The sequence below is a fragment of the Solea solea genome, chromosome 2, assembly GCF_958295425.1.
Source record: "Solea solea chromosome 2, fSolSol10.1, whole genome shotgun sequence".
In the NCBI taxonomy this organism is placed as follows: Eukaryota; Metazoa; Chordata; class Actinopteri; order Pleuronectiformes; family Soleidae; genus Solea; species Solea solea.
In genome coordinates this window covers 2,829,321-2,855,021 of record NC_081135.1, presented here as the reverse complement: position 1 = coordinate 2,855,021, position 25,701 = coordinate 2,829,321, and the positions used below count along the sequence as shown (strand labels likewise).

At 42.3% G+C, this 25,701-nt stretch overlaps 1 long non-coding RNA gene across 3 annotated transcripts in view; it reads left to right on the top strand.

Moving 5' to 3' along the window:
- Positions 1-4,906: 4,906 nt before the first annotated feature.
- The window catches only part of LOC131455363 (uncharacterized), a 100,791-nt gene continuing 79,996 nt past the window's right edge, over positions 4,907-25,701 (top strand). For all 3 annotated transcript variants that reach the window (XR_009239794.1, XR_009239793.1, XR_009239792.1), the window contains exons 1-2: positions 4,907-5,041; positions 7,683-7,874. This is a non-coding gene — a long non-coding RNA (uncharacterized LOC131455363). The remainder of the gene's footprint in view (positions 5,042-7,682; positions 7,875-25,701) is intronic.

Here is a 25,701-nt window from a genome sequence, read left to right as displayed (position 1 = left end):
GTCGTCCTTCTCTTGCACTGTCACTTCCCTCTACTTGACTATCTCTCACCTCACACTTGAGGTTTCCTCAAAGCCGCCGTGTCCTGCGCGGGATTGCCGTTCAAAGGCGTTTTTCATCTGCAGTCTCCAAACGTGGACAGTGTCAGCGCGACACCGGGGTTCATTTGTGTTTCCAATTACTTTTCCCCCCGACCGCCGCTTCCCTTCCATCTCTACCTGTCTTTTTTTGTCTTTCATCCTCTCCCTCCTCAGGTCTCCCCCCGAAACCAAACGCCGTTAATGAACCGTGAAGATGACATCTGCGAGAAAGCAACAACTACATTAATGTGAGCCACGCCAACATCCCAAATCCACGCCTTGTCACCTGCCACCGCCGAAAGAGAATACATAAGTAAAAGGGACAAGAAAGTGAGAGTACATTAAAGGACTGCGCTTTAGTAACGTACAGTAGAATGAAGATAAACATGTTAGTAAGCGCCTTACGCTGCACTTAAGCTACTTTTAAAACTTAGTTATTTCCTCTGAATACTGTAAAAGTTATTAGCAAATAGTCATTGCCAGCGGAGGACAAAGGATTCAAGTAACCTGAGGGTGACAGGAACGGGGAAAAAAACACAAGATGAGTGACGTTTATTAGATTGTATCTAAACGAATCTACCACTATCCTCTGTCTTTCTCTCAGAAGTTGTTTCCCTCCTCTTTCATATCACCACTCTTGTCGAGGCACTGTGACGCTGATGCGGTGTAAATTGATTTCCCGGAAGATGTGATGGATGAATAGAGAATGAACATCTTCATCGCTGACCCCGGCGCCGATTGCTTCTCCCCCTGCCCGCTCCGATGATTGACAAGGCTGCTAACGAGTGCCGTCGCCGGGCGTGTTATAATTTCCACTGTGTTGAAAACAGCCGAGACTCTGTCCCAAGGTAATGAGCTTCTGGAAGAGAGGGAGGAGAGAGGAAACGAGAGGAGAGGCTCACCCTAGGAGAGGTGAAATAAAAGAGAGAGAGAGAGAGAGTAAATAAGAAAAAGGAGACAAAGCACATGAAAGTAGATTAGAAAGAAGTGGAGGATATCATCGACTTCAGAGGGGCCGCTTTATTGTTTATCCACTGTCTTGATTGATGTCTTTCAAGCTAGTTCCTTAACAGCGATGTATTCGCTCCTCAGTTGCTGAGAGGCAAAGCATTTCAAAAGGCGCCGGAAAAATGTTGTATTTGCATTAAAAGTATTTGATGTAAAAGTGCTGTGTGTTGCAGATCTTTTACCAGCACACATTCAAGCGTCTGTGTGTTTATTCTTTGTGTGCAAGTTTGAGTGTGTGGCTGTAATTTATTCCTCCATGTGGGGGCTGAGGGCAGGTCTCTCTCCCTCTCTGTTTATTTGGATGATTAGGAGGTGACAATATGTTGCTGATGATCAGGTTTATAATCAGCTACCATCACAGATTATTCTAACCTTGATTAAAGACCTGCAGTCCCCCTATCATCTCCCAGCTCAGCCTAACAAGATAGGACGACGCTCTGATTAATGCCAGAGAGCGACTAGTCATGACACAAAAGACAGGCCTGCATCACCACAGGAGGACTCCGGGAAAACTGTTACGCATCATACTTTGTTGTCTTTCTGATTTATACGCCTGATGCAGGACGCTTGTCTTAATTATTCTTCTTTTTTTTTTCCCTTAACAAATTAATCCGTGTGAGACTGATTCAGTTTTCATTACTGCAGTAATAAGGAGCGCATTGTTGACGTCTGCCGTGATTAGATATCAAAAGGAAACATCGTGGCAGAATGTTGCTGCTGCGCATTCCATCTGCCGAGGCAACCCCCGTCTCAGAGCTGGAATAAGTCGTGAACTCGCGAGCAAACTTTCTTTTGTCTTCGCCAATTATCATTAGTCTGACATGCGCGCGTGCTCGTGTGTTTGTGTTTATGCGTAGGTTTGTGTTCTCCTGGCAGAGCGGTGGGATCATTATGCTGCGAGGTGTTGCCGAGGTCCCGGAGGTGTGTAGGAGAGGACAGAGTGAATGAATGAGTCTCTCTCACAGGTTGTCAGATGATGGAGGCACTGATCCAGGGTCTCTGGTAATCAACCGGCTGAAGGCAGGCGCAGCCGCCTCTGGCCTTTGATTCGGTTTAGCACGGAACAGCACGGCCTGGCCTCGCTGTTTTCCTTCAGCCCTCCTCCTCCTCTTCCTCCTCCTCCTCCACCAGAGTGAGATCATCACGTACTGTTGGCGAAAACAAACCTCCAGTTTAGCAGCCGCGCCATGTTGAGAAGGAGGTTCATGATCCTCTGTTATTTCCATGCAAAGGCTCCTTTCTGTCTCACTATATGACCTCAGAAAGAAGACATGCTAGTCCCAACATCCATCGGATTTACTCAAGAGTTAAGTAAATACTATGGATGGATGTGGAATCAGAAGCACAACCATTGCTCTCTTAAGTGTTTTTGTCTTTAACAGACAATAATTATTACAAATGCATCTGTTTCCACTTTCAATAAAACTAAATTGTTCTGTTTTGTTCTCTTATTTGTCCAAAATATTGTTGTCCAGGTGCTTTTGGACAGGTGCCTTATGTGGCGCCACACTGCGCTGTGGGACAGTCTGAGTGGACAAGGTCCAGCCTCTGATTATCCCCTTCCTCTTTGATATTAAAAGCATTCTAGTGAGAATAATTTGTGTTTAGTGCCCTGCTGCGGAGAGAGAGAGCTGTCCTGTTTGACCAGTGAAGCTGACCTAATTCATCCTCTCCGAGTGTGTGTGTGTGTATTTTGTGTTTGTGCTAAATGCAGAGTAGCTGTTGTAACCTGCCTGGCGTACATAAAGCCATGTTGTTGTTGCTAAGAGAAGCTGTGTGCGTTTGAGGGCCACTGGGTATGTGACCTCTCCTCCAGCATCCCCAGAGCAGCGGCTCAGCGGGCGGGCAATTCATGCCAAAGCCCGGCCGACCCGCTGTTTGGAGCACGTGCCCTCCCGAAGAGCCCCTCCCCATATGCCCCTTGACCCATGTCTCCATGGCGATGGGGTGTCCCATCACAGGGAGCACCTGGCACCTGGCCACCCACCCCCTCTTTTTCTCCTTCTCTTCTTTCTGTCTTTATTCCGCCCCTCGCAGGCCTCGTTGGGGGGTCCACATTGAAGTTTCACATCTTCATTCAGTGAGCAATAGGAAGTCGTCTGAGCTTGGAGCACGATCAAGCTGCTGCGGTGACACAGTTTGATATTTCAGCTCTGGGATGCAAACACTTGATGCTGTAGGACAGTGTGAAGAATGAGGCTGTGCATTGTCATCCGTGGATGATTGAGACAAGTGGGCCTCACATCATGAGAGCCACATAGTGAAGTCAACATTCAAGTAACACAAACTGAGTGTGAGCCTAAAATTCTTTATTTATATTCATTATTCCTTAAGGCAGGGGTCTAAGTGTCCATGTCTGTTCATAAGGGGGCCGGCCATGTGACAAAAAGTTCAAATATGAGGGAAATTAACTTAAAATCATATCAAAGCATTCCATCACAAGGACGGAGTAATGCTTCCACAGAATTTCAAAGTAAAAGTGTTTATTATGATATGGAACGATACACAGTTTAAAAAGACAAGAAAAAACATATTTATAATGCAAATAGAATGTGGACAGCTGTAATAAAAAACACTAAACACGCTTTCGTGTTATTATTATTATTATTATTATTATTATAATAATAATAAAAGCATACACTGTTTATGACGATAGCTAACAATCATATTTAGTATTATATTCTGTCTATAATCTAGCTACAGATGGAGGAGGTCATGGACCTGTTCGGACGGGCCGTATAAAATCGAGTGGGGGGCTGCATGTTGCCTGCGAGCCGCGTGTTTGACACCTCTGCGATTAAACACTTAGTATACACAGTATATTCATTTTGTGCCAGTAAACTCCTGGCGGTTTCACACAGGGAATTTAAAATGATTTATATTCTGGTCTGAACGACTTCATTAATGTTCGGTTTTCAACCTTTTGAACCAATTTCTTCTCTACCTGAAGAAAATTAGCAGTTGAGCACTTTTTTTTAAAGGCTCAATGTGCATCAAAAAAAAATGATGATATGTTGTGTTTTGTGTGATTAAAGATCCGCCCTCCTGTCACTGTTATTATTGTGTAGCCCATCTTCTCCGTGCCTCTACCCTCATGACATGACATCGCACTGCCTCTGACTCAGCGAATCACTCAGCCCCTGTCTCCTCTTGCTCCTTATTACATGCCGATTAGCCACACAAAGTGGTATAAAAAGGTGTCTAATGCAATTACCCTAGTTAGGATGTTTTAATAGTGTGCACTGCCTCAGAGATGTATGTGCCAGCCAGCCGCTGACATTAAATCAATAATCAGCCTGTCACGCCTGCTTGTTAATTCAGTGCTTTGCATTTTATTTCACAACATGGGAAGATTGATTATTGGTAGCAGGGGTTTTGAAGTGGGGCAGGGGTTTGTAATGATATGTGTAATGGAGGATCTGCTGCGTTGCTTTGATTTGCATGGGATTTCATCTGTGGGATAAACGCAGCCTTCAATGTGTTTGCACAAGAGCTATGAGGATAGTTTTATGGAGTGTGATCTATCTATCTGTCTATCTATCTATCTATCTATCTATCTATCTATCTATCTATCTATCTATCTATGTTATTAGCTTGTAGCTGCTACCTAACTAACCAACCATTTAACAAGCAAATCCCGCGCGAGTGAAATTACCGTAATAACAAACACGTTGGCTTCGACGTGCAACTTGTCAGCTTTCAGACACCGGTGGAGTTTTTCAAAGCGCAAACCGTCGCGTAATTACGGTAAGGCACAGTCCGCTCGTGCACACTTGTCGTCTGCGTTACGCTCGCTGTTAAAGGGTTAAGAGGCTGCGCGCGCCCGCGCACGCGCTAACGGCCGTCATTAATTACTATCGCTGTTTGTTTGCGAGAGAAAATGAGCGTTTTTACACTTTAAGTTTATATTTTCACTCTGTCTGTGCTGCTCTGCTGCTGGGCTGAAGGTGTACAGGTAAGTTGTGAGCGTTGACACCTGTTTAAAACCTGCTTTATATGTGTGTGCGCAACTGTCAAACATTTCAAGAAAAAGTAGCCGTTTTGCTAGTTTGCGTGACCCGCTCTGACTATTGAATATATTCTCACTTTAGTCATTTTATAGGCTAAAGTTTCCCAAACACTGGGTGGGGAGGATTAGGGTAATCAAACATTTCCAACATCAACTTCATTTTATGCTTATTTTGTAAAACCGTGGTTGTCAAACTGTGCTAGCTTCCTACTGTACAATACCAGGGGATGTGATCACAGTGGAGCTGAGGAGTGCGTAGAAACTATTAAATAAATACCAAAACATATATATAATAAATTAAATAATGATAATTAGTGTCACGTTATCTCTCTCATACTCTAATGTCAGTTTGTGAAGTATATGTGAGGAAGAAGAGGAGGAGGAGGAGGAGAGAATAAATCTGGCCCCTGTGAAAAGTCAGTAGCTGACTTTGCTCCATCTATTTACACCACTGTATTTTAATATTGAGAACCACTAAAGTAAAACATACTCACACAAATCGTGGCTAAAAGTATTTTAAATATTTATTTGGTAAAACCTAACATCGCTGGCTTCCAACGCACTCCCTGGCAATAACCGGCTAATATTACTTGGTCACACAAACTTAATGTAAACACAAACAAGCTACATATTGATTTTATGTTATACCTTTTGATATTCTTATACCTCGTTCAAATAGGCAGTAATTATAATAATGAACACTATATTAGAACATATTCATGTTTTCTGTCTATTAAAGGGGCAATAGACAAATTTAGTGTCCCTTGCTTACTTAAGTACTTAAATATGATTGATAGCAAGTCAATGTTTTCTCTGCAGCATATGCTTCCTCATTGGCAAAGAAAAAAAACAAGGCTTGTAGAGAGTAGCTTAATTTACTGCCATAATTTGTGCTAAGAAAACGTTAGAAACTGTTTTAGGTTTGAGAAAAATTATCAAAAATGTCGTCCCAATATATACGTAGGTCACTAACTCAAGGTTTTGTAATATGTATCATATGCAATAATATTGTATTATTGTCAGTTTCAGACACCTGTGACTAAATGTTTTGGGCCTTTTGTAAATCCACTGTGATCTGTACGTTGTTATGCGTGTGTGGAAATGGTAAAGTTTTGCATAATATTGTTGAAATTGCGCTTATTTTTCTTAGGAAATTTCAGGTTTTGTAAAAATATACAGACCCCTGAACTAAAACGAGTTTGACACCCCTGCTCTAGGTCAAAGGGTAAAATATGACGATGTTAAAGACAGCAGGACCACTAACCTGTTTCAAAACCTTTGGAGCATCACAGCAAAGAGGATGCAGAAGCTTGAGCTTATACATTCAGAACATATTGAACCCTATTACACACACAGATAATCAAACTACAGCAAACCAGCTCGCCTCATGACCAGAACTTCTGCCGTAACTTCATTACAAACAAAACTTAAGTCCATTAATTCACAAACGCACCAACTCCTCTGTCCCCAGCCCTTTTGTTTTTCATCACATTCTCTACGTCTCAACGGCTGAAAAGTGTAGCAAAGTGTGCAAATGTATTCTTATCATTTATCACTCTATAACTCAAACGGAAGGTGCAAAAATACCTGCTCAACCTTGGAGGAGCGGCATTGGAAATCGAGACGAGGCTTTCGTGAACGTGACAAAGTCTTAACACTTTCCTGCGATGCATAAAGTATAAGTTTTGCTCGTGCTCTTCAGGGGATATGAATAATGTGTTTTCACTAAACCTTTTAATTAAAAAACACCCGTATATGGCAATCCAAAGAATTATAGCGCTGCTTTCCATTCCCCTCCCCCTACGTGCCCTCCCCTTCCTTTCTAAACCAAAGTAATTCTACCGTGATGCAATGGTGCCTCGGGTTTCCTTCAAGGGGACGGCTGAAAGCGGTATTAATCACTGTCTGGTGCTGGCCCACCTTCCTTTTAGGTGTTTTGCATCTCGCGACATCACTTTCAAAGTGTACCTCCAAACCGGTGAGAGTGACAAAGTGGTTCTAAAAGATGAGCAGCTCCAAGCATATGGCAGGAGGGATGGATGCACTCCAGAGCCAATCCTGCAGCAAAGAAGATGAAGAAATATAGGAAGGAGGAAGGGGAGACTGTGTGCGGGGGGGGGGGGGGGGGAGGGGGATGCAGAAATGGAGATTATCATTGAGAAGCTTTCACTTTTTGTCCTTTCCAAACAACTTCTTGCTAACTTGTCTCATTTGGTGAGCTTAAGTTTAAAAAACAACAACAGGGGTCACTTAAGCAAAGGAAGGAAGGAAAAAAACATATTCAAGCAAATAATTCTAGTATCCACTGCTTCTGCTGCAGGAGCAGGAGGATTGTCATAATAAAGCCCGGTGTTCTGACCTGCATACACACATTAATAAATCAAACATTGATTCAGTGCTAAGTACCTGGCGAGTGTTTGCCTTGCAAACAAATGAATGCTGCACCATGTTCTTGTTTCCCGGCTGCCACTGATTGGTTCTGACAGATATTCAGGCTTTTGGTGGAGTAATTAGAGCCTCGGGGTGTGAGCCGAGGAGAGAGGCCTTCAGCGCTGGGTTACTTCACCGGTTTCTTCTCCCTTCTTAGGTAATTGCTAGCAGCTGCACGGCTGGGGAAACGAGCCCTAAAGGAGCTGTTCGACGCTTCCCCTCTCCGCCGCTGCCCCCGCGCTCTTCCACGCCACCGCCGCCGCATCCCTGATCCCTCAGATCCTGCAGACCGCTCAGATGTTGCCCCTGATGCTGAAACGAGCCGAAGCCACCGCTGACAAGCACCCAGGTGACCGCAGCCAAGTAAACATTACACATTTTGTTTACCTACAGCGTCCTTAGGGGGATAGAGACACTGTAAATGTAGGAAGACGCAGTTTTATGTTGTTTTCTCTAAAAAGAAATTGCACTCCCAGCTCTTTCTCTCTGGAGAAAACAAAGAATTAGAGTACACTGTGTGTTTTTTTTGACCAAATATTCATCACCACCTACAGCTTCCAGTTCTGCGGAGCCTCACACCACTTATGCTCATTGTCAGATTTCCTCTTGATTCCTTTTCAACTCTGCATTCTGTTTATCATACACGGAGTGAGTCGCTGGTGTTGCCAGCAGACTGCAGGGCAGCGAGAGAGTCTGTGAGAGCAGTCGGAGCCAAGAGGAGCCTGGGTGTTTATGCATGACTGTTCGCCGATGTCCAAAAATATGCACATAGTTAAGTTTGGGAAGAAATGTCAGACCCAAAAGGTTGGACCAGAACTTTGTTGTATGTGCAGCAACAATCAGTGAAGTTTCCCTTGAGTTGAAAAAGGAGTGTTTTCACTCAGAGTTTATAAATGAGCTCAAAAACTCTTCTTTTTATTCCCTTCCTGTACATGTTGTACATTTGTGCTCAGTACACATTACCTGATTTTCTCATAATACAAGATTGATCATTTTCCTGGTAGGTGCTTTCACCGACTGTTTCCCCCAAGACAGGTCCTGCTTTAAGGAAGCAGCGCTCTGTGCTGTGGTTGAAATACTTATTTTCAAGGGTAATAATTAGACGAGTGACATATTCACCCCAGGAACAAAAGGTAGTACTTTTAAGTTTCAAGGTTTCTGTGAGGCGCAGTTTCGATGGACAGTTTGCGGGTTTGGACGACGGTGAAACACCAAGTCAAATAATACTTTATTGTATTTGGTTAAACGCCCACAAAATGGCAGAACTGAGCTTCACTTGTCAAGTCACTGCTGTATAGCCGCACAGGCAAGAAGAAAAGCGCGGATAATTACTCGGTATATAAATTGGCCTAGTTCTGTTTTTAGAGAAGCGAGAGCTCCTTGTAGTTTCCTGTCATTTCAAACCATCATTTTTATTTGCATCATTGTCATATCAAAGAAGCCCCCGGAATCCATACAGTCTTTGTACTGAGATACATCAACAATACTAATAAAAGAAGAAAAAATAATGATAATGAATTGCAACCAAAGGGACAGACTGGGGAAGTGACAACTTAAAAGAAGTGCAAATTCAACCTCGCCAACGGTGATGGATGGAAACTTGATTGTGAAGATAAAGATGAAGCCTCAGAGGCTCGAACAAAGACTGTATGTTCTCCTGTAAGCATGAGGAGTATCTATGGCCAATGAACACTCGTTTTTAATAGCCAAAAATAATACGAATTACAGATCAGGGCGTAGCGGTGCATCAAGCTAAATGTTAACATCAACATTTCTATAGTATAGTGCTCACATATTGTTGTGTGTATTGTTTACCTTCTTTGTCGCTAAATAGTCAAACACAGGTAGATACAAACACACCTGAATTACCTAACCACACATATAGATCTAAAGGTGACATTTAAAGGCTTCAGGAGCCAGATCATAAGACCCAAAACCTGCACTGTAGATGCATGGGTGTCCATGTTGTTGGGCTGACGAGCCAAGTGATTCCTCTGCATGCCAGAGTCGTGACCAGTGTTGGTCAACTTACTTGGAAGTAGTAATTAGTTACTGGTTACTTCTCCAAGAAAGTAATCTAGTTACTTAACTGATTACTTATTTTCAAAAGTACTTAGTTACTAATTCTATTCTTCTCTTTTTCAAAGCGTGTTTTATTAGTTTCAATCTTACAAACAAGTAATTAAATGCATAAACAGTCTCTGACCTAAACATTTAACCCTATTTCCTGCACATTCCATCAGTACCAACTCAAAGGAATGTCGGTACTTCGAAGCATTAAACTCTGCATGTTCGCGTCTCGCCTCGTTAGCTCTTGTTGATCTACAAACAGGTGTGTCTGTTGTTTACCACTGACGTCACGCCGCTCATACGCGATTGTCATGAGTCGGTCTCGGAAACAAAATCCCTGGTAGTGACAGTTGAATACTTACAGGAGCATCCTCTGCTGCGAGTTCTTTTCCTTCTTGTACATTTCTGATATTTCAAGATAATGACCCTCTTCACCCTGGCGTGTGGATTCATGAAAAGCAGCAAGCCTTTCACGGCCTCCAGAATCCGCACATAAACATTACTGACAGATTCCCACCACAAATGTACAAACTATGTGAGAAAGTTCAAGTTCTTTTTTTTTTTTTTCTTAAAGACTTGATATACCTATGTACTCATCGCTGTCTCTTATGAATTGCTTGCCTGTACATGCAAGCACAGGCACGGCTCGAGGAGGAAAGTGATTGTCTCTCAAAAGCGTTGTGTTGGAGACATTAAAGTCTGTCTTAATGCATTCATCCCGCCAATGAAAACAAGATAGAAACTGACAGGACGCTTGCCTGACATCCGCCAAATACTTGAAGACGAGCGTGCAGATTGGCTCGCAGTGTTTACATGCTCACTGTCAGAAATATAAATTTTCTTGAAATAAAACAAACCCTAAGGGCCTTAAAACAACAAAATCAAAACATCACCTCTTTAAATAAAAAGATGACAAGCAGAGGCAAAACTGAATTGGATAACAGAGACTTAAATGACAGGGAACACATAGAGGGAGTGTGATATACAGTAGCAATTACAAAACGCTTAAATGACAGGCAAAGGGAATAACATGAGACACAATGAACGCTTCACCTCACATAAACCCATCAACACACAAGCCTGCATCCTCCAGGAAAAGTGACATTTTTATTGTAAAGCTCCTTATTGAAGGGAAATGTCCGTTGCTTATGGCTCAATGCAAATCACACAAGATTAGTATGAATTTCCTTCAAACACAAAGGGGTTTTTGTTTTGTATCTGTGGAACATTACTGAATGGACTCTTTCTCTTATTTTAATTAACATCACAGGCACGTCATAATGTCACTCCCCCCCCCCCCTTTGTCTCCCATGTGGCAGCCCTTCTGTCCCCCGATAAAAACTGCTTTTCTTTCGCTGCGGACCCTTGTGTGTGTGTGTGTGTGTGTGTGCGGGGGGAGGGGAGGGGGGGGCCCCGTGAAAGCCAGAGACAGGAGATTGTCAGGAAGGAAATATTGTGGTAAAATAACAACAGGGGCAGGTGTTTTGTTTGAGCCCTCCTCTTTGGCATTTCTCAGCTGTTGGAGAACATTGGCGCAATTATAGACGACAATGGCCGCACAGACACAGGTATAGATTCATTACCTTTAACAACCCCTGGCTCCTTTCACCCGATCCGATCAGTTGCTCCTGTCTTTTCATTTGCGCCTCCGCTCCCTCCTCCCTCGTTCCCCCCCCCTTTTCATTCATGTCCACTAATATGCACACAAAACAGAGATATACAAGAGAGAATAATAGAATAGTCTGCAGGAAAGGGCACAGATGCACACACTCGCATACATTCAGACCCGGAACTCTTGTGCAACCAGATGTTCACAGCTGTACATCTGTAAAAAGACAGGACGTCATATCCAATAGCAGCTCATATGAAAGGAAAAAGCCAATGTCGGATGCCTTTAAAAACCTGTGAGGTGTGTAGTGTCTGTAGCAGAATCTGATTTCTTTTAATAAGACATTATACTCGCGTTAATCAGGAAATTAAGTGGCGCCTTTTCTCTGTAGTTGCATGGCAACAGGTTTGACTTGTCAAATTTGAAAGTAGGATTTGTTTCACATGTTGTAGGTGTCAGTCCCAGAGGGACACGTCCTCTCCTCGTGACTCTATTACATTATATTATATTGCAAGTGGTTCCAAGCCACTCGTTTTATCCCAGATAAAAGGGGTAAAATAATCTCTTACTCTAAATACCTGTAAATAATATTCACTGTTTGCCAACGGCTTCGAGTTGAAGTTTTGACGATATGTTAGAAACATCTGTGGGGTTGGTTTCAGCTTCTTTCACAATGTAACTCGAGTTTAATTAAGATGACAAATCTAATGCATGCAACCACGAAGTACTGACCTCATGTTGGGATTTCACACACTCTTGGAGAGAAATACCCAGAGAGTTGGAAATATCAGTTTTTTGCTTATTTTAATCAAAAAAGGGCCAGAAAATGTCATGTGTGTAAATGGTTTTGCCCATTTTCCAGAATAACTTCCAATATCTGGCAGTTATTTACAAAGTACTGCATGTTAAAATAGTGTATTAACAATTTTAAGTGACAAAAACCTAAAAATGAATTTAAATTACATTTTAAATTTGAACAGTAAAACACATATTTAAAATAACATTTGTTTGTGTTTTTGTTTCAATGTCCAAAAACAGGCCCAAAAATAGAAACTTATGTACAGTTGTTTTTTCCGACTCTCTCCTCTCTGGTGACAAAGATGCTGATTCTCCGGCTTCCTGCGACAGCGCGAGTGAAATTACCGCAATAACCACACGTTAGCTTTGACGTGCAACTTCTCAGCTTTCACAAACCGCTGATATTTTCCAATAGCAAACCGTCGCGTAATTACGGTAATGCAAAGTGCAACAAAGGTGTTAAAGGGCTAGTGCCAGGTGAAAAGGTCAAAGTTTTTCGACTTTGCCTTAAAGTTTAAAGCCTTTCTCAGGTTAGACTTAATCAGATTATATTCCTGTATAAAGCAGGGGCTCCTATGCAACCTCAACTATGTGTGAAGTGGTTTGGATGATATTCAACATTATTGCAACTGTTGTTCTAGAATAGTAAACACAATTTAAACAGCATACATGTTCAGGGTGAACAGCTTTTGTGGATAATAAGTTTGATATCTCATGCAGGTTTCTATGCATCCAGGGTGCAGACGTTAACTGAATCAGCCTGACGTGGTCGGAGAAAGTGCTGCGGACCATAAGCAGCCAGCAGATAGCCGTTATCACAACCAAACCCTTGCTTTCTTGTTAGCTTGCGGCAACCCATTCAGAGGTGAAAACAAAATTAATTTCCTCTCCTCACTCCATTCCTTTTACCTAAACACTGCAGGGCCCAGTTGTAGGGATTGCGATCGCACAGGGTTGAATTATTCACATCAGCCATACGAGATGTCTCAGGAGTGCAATGGCAGTGAAGAAACGACGTGCGACACGGCTCTGAGGAAGGACAAAGCTTTGTTTGGCCCTGATGCTGCACCTTGCACTTCAGAAAACCCAAATTTAGCTTTTATTTTAACTCCCTCCATGCATTCACTCCCTGGTACCTGCGAGAGAAAAAAACCTCCGGTGTTATCTGTTCTGATGTTACACGAGCGGTGAGAACAAAATAAAGCAGCTGATTCTATTCTGAGAACAACTTTCTTTCCTCTTTATCTCGGCTGCCTCTTGTTGTCTGAATGACAGATGCTTTGATTGACACAGGCAGGTTGACGAACTGTTACCCCTCACTCTTCCATATGGGACCCAGTTGTACATTTGTGTACATGAGTGCGTTGCTATCTTTGGCAGACTATAGTGCAGGTGGTGTTGGGGAGTGGCAGCGACGTAGTGCTGCATTCACTGTAGAAGCACGAGCGGGGAAATAACATCAATGAGTAAAGTAAACTTTTGCATTTCGGTGCTAATTATTACACTACCTGGAATTGCGTGCAGTTGTATTGTGCGAGCTGTTTTCTACCTGCTACCCTTTAACAAATGGCAAATGCTGTGCTGTAATTCGAAGGCAGTTACTGGCGATAAATGATAAATGAGCCACAGTTGGCATAATGTAATACGTTTTCATGGTCCAATGCATTGCAGTTATAGCAGAAATCCACTCAAAAATAATTAAGTTTACAGTAAGTAGAACATAGAGCTGCCCCATACATGTTCTAATATATGATAATATACTGTTTACCCAATAGCATGTGAAGTAAAACAGTACAATATAATGTATTTTAATTTCTGTGATTAAAGTAATTTCATACATTATATCAAACACTGTATGTAAAAGAGCTCTTTTCAATGTGATTAATATCTTATTTTCCAACACATTATTACGGTTTTGGACCTTTTGTACGGCGGTCTAATTCCTGTTAAATGACTGAGATTTGTAAGATAATTTCTAATTTAAATTTAAATCCAACACCACGTCAGCTTAGCACGTATGGGCATCGACGGATCGCTATGTGGACAGACAGACAGACAAACAGTCTGTCTCTGTTTACCCTGCAATGGCAGCGAGACAAGGAAAGGAAGGTCAGAGGTCGGACGGTTGTCTGGGGTCAACCTTTGCGTCTGGGCAGGGGCATTCATTTTGAACAACAGGAGGTCGTTTAAGAGCCGTTTAGGGGGTAAAATTCTATGTGCTGAGAACATTAAACTGCCCCTGGGGCCTGTGCGTCTGTGTGACAGGTAATTATTCATAAGTAAACAGAGAAAAAAAATGAAAATAGTATAGTATTAAACACCCATGTTTATCACAAACCCCCGCCATAGACAGATTGGGTCATATTTCAAGGAAAGATTTTCTGTTTCCTGGCTAAAATAATTGTGCATTACACAAATATAAAGTAACCTAAGTCTGATCAGTGCATGCTTGAGTCAGAGTAAAGTTGGCGTTTAAATGATGGGATGGAGCAGGTTGAAAGAGTCGGATTATAGCTAAATATAACTGTAAATTAGGGCTGCACAATTCTAGAAAAATGTTTTTTTGCGTATAATTGAGATCATGATTCTCTGGCACGATTTTTTTTGACAAATCAAAAAGTTTATTGCACTCATGAACAAAAGAGAAACAAAAGAGAAACATTCAATTAGGCATTCAAATAAAGTGCATAATGGGCTTATTGTTATTATTATTATTGTAGTGGCTTTAGTGACATATGGCTTGTTTCCACTAGCTCGACTTGGGACGTTATTATAACTAGGGAAAATGTGTGACGTCACAGGAAGAGGCACAGAGTCAAACCGAACAATTCCAAACTGTAGATTAGTTAAAAAAGACTTAACAATCCTGAAAATGTGTATTAATCTCCAACATTTAGCAAAAGAAACATCTAAAATCTTATCATTTAACAGAGGAGTCTGGTGTATTTAGCGACAGCACTGCTGAAAACCTGCAGATCGTGAGTGTGCGAGCCGAATGCAAACCTTTTTTCGGCACAAGCTCCGGTCGGGTGGTCGTGTGTAAAGATGCTTCATGTGTTGAGAGAGAAGGCAAATGCAGAAGAATCGTTGTCATTTAGAAATGCGATCACATGTAGTTGTGAATCGAGATTGCGATTTTTACTGTACAATATCAGTCTTATAATTTAAACTTAAAAAATGATTTAAACTTAAAAAAAGTACATTTTTTATTCAAGTTCAAAGGTGTGACTGTTGTTGACTCTGGAGTGATCTGTAATAAGGGAGGTCTACATGTGTGAACCTGACAGGTACACTAGTCGAAGAACCACCAGAGCTCAAACCACCATAGATCATGAGGTCGAAAAAGGTGGCGGAGGAGCAGCTGGTGTTTGTCAACCAGTGAGTCGTTTGCCTCCTCTGACATTGGGGAGCTAACCACAGGTCATGAGGGAACCAGGAGTCGTTTCTCAGCTGATAAGTTCTCGCTGTTTTTAAAGTGTGGGAATCCTCGAGCAAAACCTTCACATTTTCTGTGGAAAGAAGATGAGCTTGCAACTGGGCTGTGAAGACACTTGGTGAAAGTGTTACTCTAACCACTTTTAAGTTGATCTTATTCTGCGATGCCCTCTTTTCCAGTTTTTTTTATTAGATAGATACAGACTGAATTGGACAGAAACATCTGTCTTGCCAGGGCAGAATGGCTTCACAGACCCAATACATGATTATGTAATCAATCTCTAATACGTAGAATACATATACTGCTTATTTTTAAAGATAACTTTTTGTTTTTACCTAAATTCAAGGTGAAATGATTCCACTGTATTGTAGAGCCATTATAAGAGGTTATGTAATAGAATTTTGATTATGTTTTACTTTTACCACAGCTGCAAAAGCTCTGCTTTTTCGCAAAAGCATATTGGAAAGCACTGTGGTGACTGTTTTTGTTGGAGTCCATGTTTGTGTGTGTGTGTGTGTGTCCTCGCTGTAGCTCAGCGTGACGGTTCTTCCAGTTGATTCCCACCGAATGTGGCAGTGGCAGCGCAAACAGCCCCTGCTTGTTATCCAATTGTGTGTCTGCCAGTTACGGGCAGACGAAAGTAGTGTTTACAGAGTTGACTGCAAGTACCGGAATGCAGTCTCTCCGTGACAGCCTGTCAATCATTTACCTATTGAGCTTTGCCTGGTTGCAGAGCTCTCGCATGCTGCCGGCACAGTCGATGCTTCAAACTCGTGTAAGTTGCTAGTTTGTCCTTGCAGAGATACAATGTGTATCTGTCAATGTATTCCTCAAAATACGCCCATGTAGAACTTTTAGTTTAAGCTTCTCCTTCAGTTTAACAGCCTCTGTTGCTCTGTAATCCACTTTTCCCCCGGCTGTTACACCAAACAGCTTCTCTGTGAAACCTTATCAATTACTATCAATCTTTACTGGGGCAATTGAAAGATGCTGACGCCATTATCACTTCAAAAACAGACAAAAAAGAAAAGGAAAGGGAGAGGGGTAGAGATCCAGCCTGTAATTAGTGGTCCTAACTGGAAGAGAGAACAGGGGGCCACATGTTTAGGGCATCTGTGGCCAAGCACACACACGCACACACACAGAGTCCCGCTAGCGTCTGGGGGTCTAGTGGTGTCAGCCCTACTCTGGGCCAGCGGCCAGAGCCTCTGTCCCTGTCATGTGGGCCCGTTAATGAGGAAGTCACATATGGACTAGGGACCCTCGTTAGGCAGGCAGGCAGGCACACACACACACACACACATGAAATCAGGAAAGCACACAAACACATACACATGAACAGGTGCAGGTGAGGGAGTGATGGACACCAGGCAACACAAGCAAGCTGGGGGCAGAGAGAGAACATGCTGTCACGGACGACATGAGGGCAACACCAGACGGGCCCTCACACACACACACACACACACACACACACACACACACACACACACACACACACACACACACACACAGTCTCATCAGTGCTCACTCAAACACGCCCAAAACACTACACTCCAGTTCCTCAGAGCAACACAAGATCCCCCTGTGTTAACGAAGTAAACTGACGATGGAGAGACAGAGAGAGAGACGTGCTGAGAGAAGACACCAACTACTGTACTTTACTCAGGGCAGGTGGATCAAGTAGGAGCAAGGACTCTGTGGAGCCTTGTTAAAATCCACCAAGCAAGTGAAAACAGTGTCAGGTTGTATTGTAAATGACAGTTAAAGTCATAATCCTTGACGTTTTTTACGGGGGGGGGGGGGGAATAATGTTCTGGTGCTCCAGTGCTGTCAGTGTTTTACCCTCTTTGTGCAGTTTTTCTTCAACATAAATAATAAATACAACAGTTTGTTCTTGTGCCATACCTGATATTTGAAGAATCCTTAGATTCTGGTTTTGTTTATGTCATTCCCAACCTATGTCAGCGCCCCAAAATCAATTTAAGAAGAAATTAATGGACTATTTGCTTTATTCTGGAATAGAAATCGAGAACAATTACAGCAGCAATTACTTGGCATTGTTACTATACTTTTTTTTTTTTTTTTTTTTTAAATGACAAACATAATCAAAGTAACTATCGAGTTTGACTGCAGCGATGACACCACAACAACTGTATTCTGACCCTGACAAAATGGCAACTGCTGTGTCTGTGTTTTCCCCCTGTGCTGCGGCTGTTCTCCGAGTGTCCAATTGATAATGGAAGGTTGGGGAAAGGACACGCGGGGGTTGATGGGGTAGAGATGGTTCAGCTGCTGCCCGGCCCTTTGCTTTTCCCTGCCTGGGTTGTGTCTGTGCGTGTGTGTGTGTGTGTGTTTGTGTGTTTGTGTGTGGTAAGAGGAGGGGTGGCGGAGGCATCATGGGGGCAACGCTCTTTCACACGGGCCTCTCACCAGCTGTCACCCCCAGCACACCGCTGAATGGGGCCTGTCACTCTGCCGGCCCCGTCGGGATTTAACTGGTCAAGAGAGGGAGAGAGCGAGAGAGTGAGAGGAGAGGAGGAGAGGATGGAGGGCAATGAGGGGAGGGTGAGAGGAAATACAAAAGCAGCTCAGAAAACCTGGAGAGCAGGGATTAGGGTGCACATGTGTAGAAGACACTAATGCATCTTACACTAACTTCACCCTCAGCCCCTCAGCACCCGCCTCCCAAAGCCCGGGATTAGACATCCCAAGCGGGCAGAGAGAAACACACACACTGGCCCAGGTCTCGACATCTCCTATACTCGCAGGTTATTATCCATGTAGCCTCCTTTAGCTTATTACAGGCCCTCATCCTTCTATTTATCATCCCTTTGTGCCACATTATTTTTCTATGTCTTTTGGAATACATTATGTTTTTATATTTGAGTTAGATCAGTCGGGTTTAGAAGAGAAGAGGCTCTGCCCGTTTCTGCCACCGCGACAGCTAAGGCGAACAACACGGGGGGGGGATTCGCATTCGAAATCTACAACAACCCACCCCTGCTAAGTCTCTCTCTCTCCCAGTGTCCCTCCCTCTTTCCGCCCTCCCTCCCTGCTCTTTCTCACTCCTTCACTTTCTCTTCCTGTGTCTCTCCGGCTCAGTCTCGCTTTGTGTTTGTAGAGTGTGATGGAAGGAAGAGAGGCAGGTTTTCGGCTCAGGCGGAGTCCTGTTTACTGAAGACCTGAGGGAGGAGAAACGGCCGCTCTGTGTGCGTGCGTGCGTGCGTGCGTGCGTGCGTGCGAGCGTCGTTGCTGTTTACTGCTGATACTGCCACAGTCCCTAGCTCTCTGTCGCACATACTCTCTCCCATTCATATTCAAAAAATGCTTTGGCATAGCACAGCATGGCATGTAAGAAAGCAGTATTACCAAAGAAGGTCGTACAATTTAGTGTAAGCAAATCTCAAAAATAACATAATTCAACGTATAATAGAACTTAGTTGTTATTATTATTGTGAATATCCTGGAAGAGATCAAGGAAAAAAGGGAGTCAGGAGTTTAATGTGATCTCCCTCTGTCGTGACGTTAGGTTACTGAATTTAAGTGAAGCGCGTTGAACAGTTGGTTTTTGAGTTTGTGAGTTTCTCCTTCTGTCATTTATCTTCTCGCGCAGGTTCGTCAGCGTCTGCCAAAGCTTTTGTTGCATTGCATTACAATTCGTTTTTTTCTAAAATGTTTATTATTGGCGCTATTTGGAAAGTTTTTGCACGCCATGTACACGTCTTTTTTTTAATTTTTTTTAATTTTTTTTTTTTATTCCTGTTTCCATTAGTGCAAATTCAGCCATGCACATCATGAATAGCCAAAATTCACATCATCCTGCCCATAGGGGTCACTAGCACTTCACCAAATGACTGAGGATTTGCAATGGAAAATAGCTGCTGGTAGAGTGTAGTCATATGTGTGTGTGTGTGTATAGGCCATAACAAGGATACACGCACACACAGGATACCGCCCCATATGCTTAGCTCAGAGATAACCCACCCCCAGCTCTCATGCGTACATGTATGTAGAAAAATTTCACAGCATGCCGCTCTCTCTCTCTCTCTCTCTCTCTCTCTCTCTCTCACTGTCTCTTTCTCTCCCTCCATAGCATGTGACATTATCTGCATTTCTTCACATCGCGGTGGAAGAGTGGTGGCGAGCGAGTTGGCCGCAGCTCAAACCAAGTCCTGATTAGCAAGGGCTACATGGATGTGACACGTCCTCTCTGCCAGCGCGTGATACACACACACACACACACACACAGGAGTCTACTGCCTGGAAGAGTAGACAGGCCTCAAGCGAAATGAAATCCACCCCCCCTCCTCTCTACGCCATCACCCTACACACACACACACACACACACACACACACACACACACACACCGCAAATGCAAATGAGCTCTCTGGTCAGCCAGGCTGAAAAGGCAAGAGAAGGCAGGAGCGTATGGCCAAACAGCGGGGCTACCACCCAAACCCCCCACCACCACCACCAACTTCTCCTCCTCATCCCCTTCTCCATCACTCACCCGCATGAGCACACACACATACACTGATACACAATATCTCCCTTGTTAACACACACACCTTCAATTTTTCTCTTCCTCTTCTCTGCATATTTACATATTTATCACACGCTGTAAAACATGAGACTGCATCTCACCACAGAAAGTTAGTGTCACAGTGGTTGAAGTTAATAATTGTGTATACAGTGAGTGTTCCGTCCCTCTGAAGACACTGAGAATTTTGGTGAAATATATTCAAAATCCAAAAAAGTCAAAGCAGAACACTTGGGTGTTCTGTTGCATCCTGTTAATTTTGCCAAGATTCTAGCTTTTATTTTTATTTTTTTTCGTAGCATTTAAATCTTCATTGGTGTGTGGAAAAATAATTAATATTATCTGTAAATTACAGTTTCACTTCATTATTATTTAAGAAAAAAGTACGTCTAACAGAGTAGTCAAACATTTATTATTTACCTTTTTAAAATTCTAAATATGCATATAAATGTATTTATTTTTTTACCTTATTGTCCACATGAGCCACAGGTGGTAAGATCCCCCCAAAAAGGTATAAATGAATAATGAATGAGTATACAGTGAAAATTGTCAGTTAATCTGAGTCAACAGGGGCCCAACGTTTATTTTCTCTGGGATTTGTAGAGCGATCACACACTGTGATGTGAGCACTGGTCGTCCAGTTTAAAACAGAGCGGACATAACCTCATAACTGAGCCCAAAGCCTGGGCCCAAATACAGAAATTAATAACATTTTTCATCTGGTGTGGAAAACAACAACATTATATATATTATATTGCACAAGTTATAGGGAATAGTAAGTTATTTTGAAAAGGTTTGGAGCAAAAAACACAAAATAAACAAAGAAAAAACTAAATACGGAAGAACACACTTAGTTTTTTGTAAATTTTCTTTTATTTGTTCTATCTATTTAGTTCTTTTTGGAAGTACCATTCAAAGTAAATGTCTGTACATCTTAAAACCATGTCTTATTTAGGTGTGCTACAGTAGCTATAATATATGAGCAGTACATGAAGATGTAAAGCAGGTGATTCCAGGGGACGTCCCACTTCTTATTCAGCACATTTTCCTCCCTCTGTTCACAGATCACCTTTCTAAGAGCTGTTTTCCCCCTCGACGCTTATCACATGTTTGTCCACACTATCACGTAGGACATTTTCTAGCCCCAAAGCTGTGGAGTATGGACGTAAAAGTGCATGTAAGTGATGATGCAAAGCAGTCGAGGGGCGTCACATGTCCACCATGTTGCTGAGGTCGAGCTAACTGCGGCGCACGTGTCCCTCTGAGGCCCTGACGGAACATTTTAGCAGCACAAGCACGCTGTTAAAGCAAGTGGCCTAATTTTTGCAACTCCCTCGCTGCTTGGATTCACTCTGCCTCTAATTCTGAATCCCAGCAGAGTGACTTTTATTCTTTCATCACACTGGCATTGTCTTCAGCTCTCATTAGGCAGCCTCTCCTCGTCCTCACTCACTCACTCACTCACTCAGCACTCAGTAAAGAGATAAAGCTCTAACATTAAATCCAGAGATGAAGGAGATATTTTTTCTGTTTCTTTGTGGTGAAACATTCTCAATCAGACCTCGTTAGATTTTCAAGAAGAATGTATTTCTGCCTCCCAACCTGTGGAGACTTAAAGGGTCTTAGTATATCTGCGGTGACACTTGACTTCAGTGAGCGGCCGTATTCCAAAAATCTGAGTAACATTCTAAGTGCACAATTTAACCCTTTGTAAGTGTATGTTAATGTAAAGTTAAATATTCAGAATAAACCGCAATGATGGAGCTGCTGTTTTTTTTTACATTTAATTAAATAAAATTTATGTTTAATAGTAAATAAAACATTGTATGTAAAGAACTCATGCAAATTAATACTTTTTTTTGTTTTGCTTATTTGCATTCCAGCTCCATCCAATTCAAACATATTTGGAATTATTTGAAAAATTATATTTTACATTTTTTGTTAATTTAAATAAATTATAATGATAAAAAAATGAAGCTTTTCTGTAATATTTTACATGTCTGACTCTGCAGGCATTTCCACGTCTCTCAAAATGATTATTATTTCTTGTCTGCGTGGCACAACTTCATGCAAATTAAGACGCTCATTATCACTCAATCCGACAGGAAAACCATATCAAAGTCTCAACGAGAGCTGCGGCAGACACGTAAACAGCAAACACGTAGCACGTCACACCTACTGCACCGCCATTTCAATATTGTGACAAAGCAGCAGATCAAAACAAGAACACATGCTATTTATTTTAAAGCATTTAAAAAAAATCTGCCATTCAATAATCCTCAAGGCTTTCACTCTGAAGCAATGGAGAAAAAATAAATAAATATATATATATATATATTTCACCCAGGGTCAAGGTCAACAATCCACATCATAGCGAGGTCGCGAACTTGACCCCGGAGCGGCGACCCAGCGTCTCCCAAGGAAAACCTAGAACATTGTTTAGTGAGCACTTACACTCAATCTTCCCCCTCCGTCCCACGAGCTACAGTACACGCTCCATCCCGCACAGCTCCTAGGTGTGCAGCCGCCCGGTGATAAAAATGTTACAGCTACAGCGTGGCCTGTCAGCCAAGTGGACGGGAGGGGGCGGCGGTGGCGGGGAGCAGGGGTCGGTGGGGGTGGGCTGGTGGAGGCTACAGGAGGTTTTCACTCAGCGGAGGAAAGAAAGAGGGCAGAGAAGAAGGTGGTGGTGGTGGTGGAGGTGGGGGGGGGGCTCACACAATAACATGAAAAGATGAGATGTGAAGAGGTAAAAAATGTTACTTCTGGAGGCATTTTTCTCAAACCAACGACAACAGAGCTTTTCACCTTTATGGTGCAAAGGTCAGGTTTCGCCTCGGGCCGAGTCAGCTCAGACTTGGAGAAGACAACTTTCCCTTTTTCCCCTCCATGGAGGGATAAAGTGTGTGTGTGTGTGTGGGCGAGAGCCTGTCTCCCATATGTGTGTGTGTACATGTGAAAGACCAGAGCAGACTTGCACCAAATAGACCCTGTACATTATCCTGCTGTTAATGGGCCTGTTTTTTAATGGCTTCATGGGGGTGTTCAGCCCAAAGTGCCACCCAGACCAGTGCTCTTTGTCTCCCTTTTTTATATATATATTTCTGTAAAGATCACTGAGCCTATCAGGAGAAAAGAGGGGGAAAAAATGATGCAATAAATCAAGGAAATTAATCTAGTTTTAGCCGTTTTTTTTCCTCCTGTTGTATATTCATAGTGTCGTGTCTTGTTGCTACTTTAGCATCACAAACAATCTATAAACCAATATTATTTGAAAGCAGACTTGTACCAGAAATATTATCATATGTTAATTTATTAATACACAAGTTAGTCTTATGTACGAGAGTTCTTATCCAATAAAACAAACAATACTAAAGTTAAAAAGTACTTTTCAAAATATTCCTTTCCCTACCTAACGAAAGCTTTTTCACTTTTTTTTTCCATTATTTGTCGTGACATCTTTTCCTTTCCTATTTAAAAGTGACAGACTTGAGCTTTTTTATATGTGACGGCTCTCTAATAGTCTCGTGTCTACATCTCTGTGTGTAGTGCAGTAAAAAAAAAAAATGTGTATCTATCGGGGGGAGAAAAAAGAAGGGGAACACTTGTACTAAGTGATGGAAAGAGTGAAGGAGAGTGTGAATGACAACAGGGGAAAGAGAAAAGGGGGTGGAAGAAAAAAAAAGAGAGAGTGAAGTCTGATTAATAATTGCAAGGCTGCTAGGTGCCGATCTTCTGGCTTCTCACTTCAGTGGGCCGGCGCAGGGATCTCGCCTTTGGCCGTGTCGGTGGGGCTCATTAGGGAACCTCCAGGGACCTGACAGAAATTGTTAGTGGGATGTGATGGCCGAATCAGACGCCCCCTCCCCACCACCACCCCTGCTTCCTCCCTAATTCCCTCCACCCACCAACGTGATCTGGACAGGAGAGGAGAGGAGGAGACACAGGGACCAGCGTTCCTCCCCCCCAAAAAAACTGCCTCCATCCACTGGTCCATAACAAGTCTGCCTGTACTACACCTGTAATCAAACTGCTGCCCCCTCCATAAAAACCCTACCGGGGGGAGCGAAACCACACCATAGACCTTTAGTCTGATTGGAGGCAGCGGAGGACGAGGCAAGCAGCAGCACAGCCCCCCCCCGATCCATAATTGATGTGTGTGCACAATTACAGGCCTCCAGACATCAGCAAAGTGGTGCACAAGCGCCTCAAGGATAGTTGAATTTTGAATAGGCATAGGTTGCATAAAATCAAGGATCACTCTGTTTCCTCGGACTGCCCACCCCCGCCCCCCACCTCATTGCATTTCTCCCTCCTGAATTTTGATATCCACTCTGTGTCCAGTGTGTGTGTGTGTGTGTGTGTGTGTGTGTGTGTGTGTGTGTGTGTGTCCAAAATGTGCCAAGCAAGTATAATGGATGAGTGAATGCGGGCTCACTTCACTGCATCTGCATGCCATTTCTCTGTCTAGTGCATATTTTTGACTTTAAGGGCGTTCATTTGCACTCGTCCACTCCCATGAGCTGCACACAGCTGATCTTTTTTCTTTCTTTTTTCTATAGTAGTACGATCACAAATCACATGTTTACTTGCATGTAAAAAACATTACGTTAGGTTGTGTTTTTTTTCCTCTCTGCAGCCATTTTTTTCCCTTGAGTTTATTTTCTGTTAATATTCTACAATTAAGTATCATTTTCTTTGGCTGTGAAGTTTGAATTTGAATGAACTGTCTGTACAGAATGAACTTGCACCAACTATCAATAAGTTTGAATTAGTCTCGTTTTAAAAATCACATTGAAAATACTTCAGTTTTTTTATACTATTAACTGAGATAAATCTCTAAATGAATTACTTAGCTTATAATAATCATATTATGCGATGAGAAATTAATTAATTCCTCTGCTTATATGCTAATTATGCATTCATGGTTGACTGAAAATTCTATACTTTTTCCCCCCTCCATTAAAAGCTTGTTTCAACTTTTATTTGATTTTTTTTACCACAACAGACAAAAGAGCCAATAGTCACCACAGAGCAAGTGGATTAGAGGTGTTTTTGGTGTGTGTGTGTGTGTGTGTGTGTGTGCAGCATCAGAGCACATTCAGCAAAGGCCCCGCTGAATAATCTCTGGCAGAAGTGAAAAGATTATTGTTGATTCACTCTCCGTACGCATGGACGACGCTCCAACACTAATTTGGCAGCTCAGCAAAAAAGGAAGAAAAAAAAAAGGCAATTTGCAAAGTTTTAAAAAAATTTACATAAACCCCAATTTTTCAAGGAGGTGTGAACATGAGTGTGTGTGTGTGTGTGAAAGAATGATGTGTGTGTGTGTACAGTAAACTACTTAACAATTATCAGCATAAATGTAGATATTGATCCCTTGAATCTCAGACTTTTATAGCAACTTAGTTATTGTTATATGTTTACACTTTTGCTAAATAATAAAAATTATTTAGATTTATGAAGCACCTTCTATCGTATCCATGGCAAAGTTACCAAAGTTTCCCGTCTTAAACCGTGACACTCGTGTGATTGACACATTTGATAATCATATTCATGTCTACAGCCGCATCGGTGATATTTTGTTGTGAACTTTTTAACCAAAAAAGACAATCAAATAATCGCACGACAGCCAAGAATATATTAGGATTTCTGTTATTTCTGTGTTTTAAACGGGAGGGGGGGGATAAAAAGTTACAGAGAATTAATGAGTTAAACTCTT